Here is a 9,491-nt window from a genome sequence, read left to right as displayed (position 1 = left end):
CAAATATTATACTATTATATGTTAAATACACACAGTACATCATATTTACATTTTTTTATTATCATACACTATGTTATTATATATTAATGGAGGGAGAATTTATGGGAAAGGATCAATCTCAATAGGATAAATAATAATAAATAAACATAAATATTACATTTTTATATATACATTGCACACATTACAAGCAGTACATTATTATTTACACTATTATTTACCTGAGAATAAAAAAAATAAATATACATTGTAAAAGTGAGTAATAATACATACATGCTGTACTAAATATTACATTATACGCGCATATTATAGCATTACTATATTTTACATATCACATAATATTTATATATATATATTACATATTATTATTATTATATTTTGTGGTATAGGTAGTAATAATAAAATAATAATAAAATAACAATAATTCAGCAATATACTTAGTAATAGTTTTATTAATATTGTTTTAGTAGTAATTTTCATTTTTTTGGTATATATTAGTTTTATTTTTTTACTATATGTATTATTTATATTGTATTTCATTGTCAAATTAGTCAAGTATTAAAGGATAAACGAATAATAATAATGAAATAAAAACGAATAGTTGATAGACAGCAATTTTTTTTCAAGAAAAACTCTTTTGTCTCTCTCTATCACTCTTGGTGGTTTTTTGAATGTTTAGAATTGAAAAAATATCTCTTTTGATTAGTAGAGGATAGCCATTTTGAGGAATTAAATATCAGAAAGTTTTATTTTCGTATTCGCCACCATCTACACTACAAATCAATCCATTCTTGATGATCTTATGCATTATATGTATTTGTTTACTGGAATTAATAATCTGTTTATCTGAGGGAAAGAGAGGGTATTAATTACATGGAGCATGCGAGGAACAAATAACACGGATAAATCTATATTATAGAAATGAGTGGTGTTACATACATACAGTAATCAATAGAAGTCCCTAAAATTAAATAATCAATAATTAAAAATTTAATTGAGGTAATCGGAAACTTCGGTTGTTATTTGTTTTCTCAAAGAGTACGGATGAATCCGCTGAGAGCTTTTTTTCTATGACTTTTTATTTCGACTAAAATAAGTGCTAGGATTGTACAGTAATCCTAATCGCGTTCCCTTCGGTTCAAAACTTTCCATTCCTTCCCTTAAAGGAACCCCCGTCCCTTGAAGGAATCCCCGTCCCTTGGAGGAATCCCCGTCTCCTGGAGGAATCCCCGTCCCTTGGAGGAATCCTCTTCCCTTGGAGGAATCCCCGTCACCCGGAGTAATCCCTTAGTTTCGCCTCAATGAGTCACAGAATCACTCTTGCAGCAAAAAGAACGCACCCCCATGTGATTGTTCTTTGTAGTTGCCAGTCGAGTGTGAATTAAAAAACTTGAATTTGGGAGCTGACAAGAGTGGAACACTTGAAAATTTCTGGATCTACAAAGTGTTTGTGGATAATTCACACATACTCACACACACCGAGAGAGAAAGAAAAGGATGTCATTGGAGATGTTGCGCTCGTCGTCGCCCTCCCATCATCCGGACGACCGACGGGAACATATCGCTACAATGAACTTGTTCACTTGTCGATTTTTTTTTCGGTTCAAGTTCTGGGATCGTTTTAACTTTGCGGTAGTAGTTTACAGTTTTTCGTTCAGTACTAAAAAGGAGTGGAAACCAAAAAGTCGTAAACAAAAATCATCATCTCACTTTTTTTCTGTATAAAATAAAGCGGATCACTTAGTTTTCCCTTCTACTTTTTTTTTCTTTACAATTTTCTTTACAAAGTGGCCCAGAAGTAGCTTTTCAGGTAAAGATTGATCGAGGAAAATTCTTTACAAAATTTCTTAAAGTAGTTTTTTGGATACAGATTGATCGAGGAGGAAGAAAGGACTCGAATCGACTTCGACAATATCTGGTTCCAGAAAAAGTGAACCGAGAGTAACGGATCATGTGGGAGTAATTTCGACGATTACTATTTATCCTGAGTCTATCCAATAAAATCTAGCTACAGTACCCTCTTTTCGGAGTGCTCTCAACAATTCCCGATTGAGTACTGTATCGTCATGTAGTTGTATTTATTCACCAGACGGCAAATGATACGGTGGCTATAAGTAGATAATGTTCAGGAAAAACTTGTTGAAGAGATTGTTGAAAGCGTTTAAAAGTCCCTAGTGACTAAAAGGGGAAGCCTGATGGCTACAGGAACTGCACCTAAGAGGAACTGATCATTTCCAATCAGAAAGCTCAAGAAAAATAAAAAATAAAAAAAGAAAGCACTTTAATTGGTAAAGCAGAAGTGCATTTGAATCAAAATTGTGCTTATATCAGACATTATTAAGCATCCAAGAACCTCCTAGAGAAATAATTAAGGGTAAAATTTCTTTTTGAAGGAATATTTCCTAGAAACACTTGAGTGTTTTTTGAAATTTTTTCTGTTTATTATTGGGTTGATGCATAAATAGCAGCGTTTTTTTCCTCTGAATTCAACAGAAAAGGGAGTTTAACGTAATTTGAGATGATAATTGAAAGAGTATTTCTTTTTCTACAATTTTTTTTTGTTTTAAATACGTTTTTGGTTCTTTATTTAATTTTTCTTTTGTAAATTTTTAGGTCAATAACAACTGTATAGTCCATTTAACTGTACGTCAATATAGGAGCAGAGAAAATGAACAAGGAATAAAACGAGAGGAAGAAAAACGAAAGGAAATGTTGAAAGGGAAAAAGCAAAGGAATAAAGTAAAAGGAAATAGAGATGATCATAGAAGAAGAGAAAAAGAATTTTGATTACGGTTAACTGGATTGCTGAATGAATTCGGTAACAGCGGGGAGGAAAGTATAGCAGGCAGGGCTAGGGACAGCGCCAGCCCCCAGCTATGCTTGAATCCTTTTCCTGCATCCTTCTAGGATCACATCCATTTGATTCCTGGCGAGCCACTGCTCCGAAGCGAAGAAAAGCACAATCCAAGGATTCGAGGAAGATCCGAGGACCCATTGCTTCTCGAAAAATTTCCACCTCTTCGCGCGTCAATCGCGCTGATTTTCTGATGTTCAGCCATTTCTGGATCGAGCTAATAGCAATCTCATTTCTGACCAATCGCTAAATTTCTATGGATTTTCTTCAAGCAATTTTTTCGTAAGAAATCATAAACGGGCGTAGTTTCGTTACGTTTTTAAGCCCGCATCCGAGAATCTCGATTTCCGGATTGATTACAGCATCACTCGTATTTCCAAGGAACTAAGGTCAAATTAAAGTCTTAGGTAAGAGAGGAAAAATAAGGTGATAACTATGTTTTTTACCTGATAACTTGATTAAAATGAGAGCTATTTATAAGAATGAAATTCAAAGACTTGTCCGTAGAGCAACTTTGACGACTTTACTAAAAACAACTATAAAGTTCCGGAATTTTCCTTACCAGTTAACTTATAAGTGTTCATTTTGAGGTTTCCGAAAAATGGCAACAAAAAAAGTTTTTTTTCGCCGGTTACTGATCTATTCTACTTGAGAATAAATGGTTTTTATTTGGAATGACGAAGAAAAAATAACGAAAAAGTCATTTAAATCAATTTCACTTCGAGAAGAGGTTCGTTCTGTGGTTTTTCGGAGTAAAAAACTAGGGGCAGGGTTTTCCAGAAATAACTAATCGTTGTTTCCTGCAACTTATAATTACCTAGCGGCAAAAAATTAGTGCGAACAGCAATATTTAGTGTCAAAAATGCTCTCTCTTACTTCTTCATTAAGTGTTTAAAGGAAAATAAATGGTAAAAAAATTTCAAATAATAGCTTTAAAAAATCTGCGCTTGGATTTTTAATGGTTCCAAAAGAGAACAACTACTATTATTATTATTATTACTACTACTATACAACTATTTGGTAAGCGAGAAGCTATAATTTCCAAGATTACTGTGACGATGCTGGGAAAACACGAGGATACCCGTCGATGACGGGACGAAGATACATGGAGGTAAAAGTGCGTGGAGTGAATTTGTGGATTTTTCCTAGTTAAACTCGTGTATATTTCCAAAATAATGGGAATCTCAGTTTGAAAAAAAAAAAACTTACATTCTTCTCTAGCTACATAAAAATACGTTTTTTTTTTTACTAGGGTTTGCAAGTAGTTGTATTTCTTAGAGACTTTATTTTTATTTTATTATTTTTTTAGAGTGAGTACCTAGTTCAAACAAAAAAAAAAAACTTGTCATAGATTTAGAACCCCAGTTAGTCGAAACTCTTAGGAATCACAGATATCCCACCTAACACCTGATCCAGAGACAAAAAGATTCGGAAATTCGCTAACGAAATATGAGAGAAGCTGCAATTTCCAAGGTTACGCTGGGAAAAATTGGGAAAATACGAGGATTCACCCGTGTAGGATGCGGAGAAGAGACATGGAGGTAAACGAACGTGAACAGAATTCCTCCCCATCGCTTCGCAAACTACGCATGAGTTGAACTCATGCGTAATCCGTGAAGTGAAGAGGATATTTTAGATGACTTTTACAATGGAGACGCATTGATGACCACGATGGTGATGATGGTGGTAAGAACTGAAACTCGGCCATGCGAAAGAGAAAACGTGATTGCGATGTTGGGGTGTGTGTGTGTTGGTGTTAGCACAAAACGAGAAGTAGACGATGAACGAACGATGTTCACCTCCTCCTCCTCCTCCACCTCCTCCTCCAACTCCTCCTACTCCTCCTCCTACTCCTCCACCACCTCCTCCTTCTTCTCCTTCACGTCATCTTTGTAGTAGTCGATCATTGAACGATGAGAAGTGAAAGAAAAAACGCTTGACGACTACAAAAATACCCTCAAGTTCGGTCACTTAAACGGAACGGTCCCACCGCCCGCCGATCCTCAACGAACAACGAGAGCGTCACCTTACCGTTTCAACTCACTCTCAATCCAGGGAAACAGCGATCTGTGCGAGTCAGCGCAACACGGCAATTTTCTCGGTTGAGCGAGTTATTTGGTCATTGAAGTTGGCTGTTATTTATACGGATTTAACGGATGTACAGGGGAAATTTATGAGTTCCGCGAAAAAAAACGTCTCAGAGAAATTTCTCAGGAATTTCTGAATCATAGAAGCGGTTGTTTTTTTCCCAGGGCATCATTGATCTACTTCTGATCTCTTGCTCACTTACAGAACGATACCGTAGCTGAAGCAGTGAACCACCGTAAGAAAAAAAACAGTATTTTCTTGACGTCATTGGAACGAAGGTGCAGAGTTTTACAATTTCTAAAGTTAAAACTTCGAAAATCAGCCTAATCTTAGACTTTCCAAACAAAAACTTTGAGGATTAGCTTCGAACATGGATTTTTTTCTTAGACTGAAACTTTACGGATCAAAGAAAGAGGTCTCAGAGAGATCCCTCAGGGATTTGCGAATCAGCTAAGCTGGAAGATGAATTTTTCGAACAAAAACTTTGAGGATCAAATTAGATCATTGGTCTGAAGTTCGTGATGTAAAAATACAAAATTTGAAAATACCATGAAAATAGAAAAAGTATTTGCTATAAAAATAAGCGAAGAATGAGAGAATCCTGAAGTCTCCCTTTCAATGAGACGTCCTAATAAGGATGTGACGATCGTAATGACCGCCGCCGTTTTTTTTCTCTCGCAGCGCAGACAACGGATGAGAGGATGCATTGCTATGTTTTTCTACGTTATATGGTCTACTCAACGATAGAAATGGACAGTTCTGAGAAAAATGTAGGGTTGGTTGGAAAATTTTCAAGGAAAGAGATCAGCGTTAGAAGTCGAAAAAAAATTCGAGGAGCTTTTTTTAAGAGGAAAAATTTTCTCTTGGTGAACTTTCATAGAAACATACAAAATACAGTAAGATGGTGCATTGGCAGAGAAGACAAGAATGGATCCTGAGAGAAGGGAGGAGGTATATTTCCAGATTTTCAAGCATAGGAGAGTAGGAGGAGGTACGACACCGACCCGTACGGATACGTCTCTCCGAAAAGTCACCGGCTACGGATGGAATGAGTTCTTCGTTGTGACCAACGATGAAAACAGGAACACCCAGAGTCGACCAACGAGCGACCGTCGAGTGTGTGCGGGTGTCGTCGTTGTCGACGACGATGGAGACGACGAAGCGCGAGATCAGTATCTATCTATCTGGCTCTCTCTCTCAGTTTTTCGCTTTTCCCTCCCCTCTCCACCCCCCTCCCCACTTCTGCAATCGTTCTGCGACAATTTGCGCGGATATCGTCCCCCCGGGTTTTATTTATGGATCTTTTTCGAAGAGAAGGACATCTTTCCCGCTGCTGCCTCATACTCCTAAAATTTTTTCACGTGGTTTTCTAAAGTAGAAGGAAAGTGAATGATTGAACTTAGAGAATTTTCAATTACCGTAACCTTCGCTCTCTAGCTATCGTTCACATGGATCTACGAAGTGCTTTAAGTTAATGGATTTCTCGGAAAAACCTCATATTCCTACCTAGCAAAATTCAGGAAAAAAAAAACAAAAAAAAACAGATTTCTCTTACTTGGGATCTGCCAACTAGAGTACGATATTTATAGGTAGACTGAATATTTAGCACAAACAAGAAAATGCCATAAACTTAGACTTAATAATTAAGGTAATAAAGAAAACGTAGTTAAGATTATTAAGGACGTTCGTGGATGTCTTTCTAGCACATGTTCCTCGGACAAGAAATCGAGAATTTCTTCATGAATAATGGTAGGAGGTATCGTCTAATGTTCATAATTGCATCATTGAAGGCAGATATACATAGAAAAAAATTTTTAAAAAATTAACTAAAATTTTAAAGGCAATTAAATTTGAAAAAAAAAGACATTTTCTCCGGGATTTCCGGTTGCCATGATTGGATTGGACAGAACATATCTTTTAACCTCAAATAACCACCGCTACCGTTTTCATGAACGTTGTTTCTTAGTGACATCCTGGAAAGAAAAAAAAACCCAGGTAATACCTGAGAAATTTGCAATTCTTGGCAGATCTAGAGGATATGGTAAGAATATCAGCAGAGGATAATCGAAACAGAACCGGGCAAATCTTTAAACCGTAGACGACGACGGTTGGGATATCAGTAGCGGCTTATTAACGGAACAGATCCGAAAACAATCCTGACGCTTATGCGGATTGAAAACACTTGCACTCTCGCGTGGACCCGATTTGAATCGAATCGGAGAGCTGGAAGGGATGGGGTTGGATGTTCTTTCTTGGATGAATTGTTCTTGGATGCAATGATGAAAGATATGAACGATAATTAATTTGCCGTAATTTGCAAGAAATCATTTTTCGAGAACGATTTCTGCATGAAGATGTCACTAGCCCTCAATCGTTTTCCACAGGAAATTATCAGAACGTAAAAAAATAAAATCATCCAAAATTGAAAACTTAACGTCAGATCCGGCGAGAAAAAGAACGAATTTAAAGAGACATTTCTAGAAGTTTCCGCGCACAAAACAGTGGTAATTAGGTGTAAAGTAGTCGCTATTCTTTTCCGACACTTCTAACTCGATGGAAATTAGGAACAGCATACAACAAAAGTGACGTTGTTCCATTTTCTCCAGAAAAATCTGTAGTTAAAAAGGATAAAGGATAAAGTCATTAGTGTACCAATCCACTTGGGGCGCGCCAACGCCTTTTACTGCAATTCGTAAAAGAAATAAATTCCTAGTTCCCCCAAATGTCCTAAGAAACGACATGGGAAAAGCCCGATTGTCGATCAAATCTCCCTACGAAACACCTGAGAACAGTACCGCGCACCCGTGCGCACGCACACGTGTCGCGTCCGCTGGAGAGCGGCCCGGGGCAGTGGTATCAGTCCTGATAATGCGCTCGCGCGTAAAGGAATTGATCGTGATTGCTCTTGTTTGGTGAGCTACCTACCTCTAGTCCTATTTTTTGATGGAGAGATCCAATTTTCTGGGAAAAGGTTTTTCATTTTTCTGGTAGACTGCCTTTAAGATGACAAATTGTCTCTTTTTCCTAGAGAAAAGCTCCATTTGTCATACTTCAATACTACTCTGACACCTCCGGCTTTTTTCCTGGATCAAAATCCAGCCTATTCATCATTACTATAATAAATCCTCCACAACTTCTACGGTCCTATCTTAAAGGATAGAGGATAAAATGTATGGCGGTAATCAATCCGCTTAGGACCCACGCCACCACGTTCACTTCAATTCAGAATCGTTTGAGGTTCACAGGAACGTGTAACTGGCCTCTACAATGACCTCCGGGGGTTAGTCGATGAGTTAAGTCAGTGTTTTTATCCACCCAGACAAGTCTGGACCCAATTTATCGACTCCTTTTTATTAGATATTATTATTATTTATTAGATATTATTATTCTACTAATTATTATTATTTTTTACTAGATGTGAAAGGTTTGGTGAGCACTAGGGCGGATTCGAACTATCTATTGATCATCCATTCACGGCGGAACCGTTTACTTACCGACTACGACGGTTCGTCAGCTCCGCTAGTAGATAAGAATCTTCAGTTTGTTTTAATGTTTGGAGTTCTTCTACTGGAACTGGAAGTACTCAGAATGATATTTGGCAAGAAGAAAGAAGGAATTTGATGCATTCCAGGATCAAAAATCTCATACCATTTTTTGAGACTTTTGATGAAGATGATTTCTCGAAACATCAAGCCACCAGGAGAATTTCATCGAAGCCTCATTGGTACAACGAAAAAAACATCTAATTCACCTGCTGAGGTTTCAAAAAGAGAGGACTCGGAAACTAAATAATATTTTAGAACAGATGACTCTGAATTGAATTCTATATGTAGATTTAGAAAGAGCATAAAATGAGCTTTTTAAAAATGTTCAATACTCTAAAATAAGGATAAATAATACTAAACTAATAATAATACTATTAAAGTGTAATAATACTAATAATACAAAATAATTATTCAATAATTTAGTACTTTAGTTCAAGTCAACTTATTTATTTAATTATTAATATTTTAATACTTTAAAACTGAAGTAATAGTTAGTTATAATTATAAGATAATAAACTCAAACAAAAAAAAACTTAAACATCAGGCCACCAGCAATTCTATATGTAGATTTAGAAAGAGCATAAATTGAGCTTTTTGAAAATGTTTGATACTCTAAAATAAGACTAAATAATATTAAACTAATAATAATACTACTAAACTAATAACACTAATACAACTAAATAATTATTTAATAATTTAGTGCTTTAATTTAAGTCAGCTTATTTATTTAATTATTAATAATTAAATACTTTAAAATTAAAATAATACTTGAATGGAATAAATATTAATAAAATAATAATAATAATAATAATAATAATAATAATAATAATAATAATAATAATAGTTAATTCATAAAATAATGAAATAAATAGAATAATAATAAAATAACGATAATTATATTACTATAAAATAGTGTTGAAATTAACGGACCCAAAAACATGGATTTCCCTTGCATCAACCTAATGGACCCAAGGTAGTATTCAGGATTGAAGGGCACAGCTTTACGG

Source organism: Necator americanus, chromosome IV (assembly GCF_031761385.1).
Source record: "Necator americanus strain Aroian chromosome IV, whole genome shotgun sequence".
In the NCBI taxonomy this organism is placed as follows: domain Eukaryota; kingdom Metazoa; phylum Nematoda; class Chromadorea; order Rhabditida; family Ancylostomatidae; genus Necator; species Necator americanus.
The sequence above is the reverse complement of the archived record's forward strand: the minus strand, read 5'-3'. Positions refer to the sequence as shown.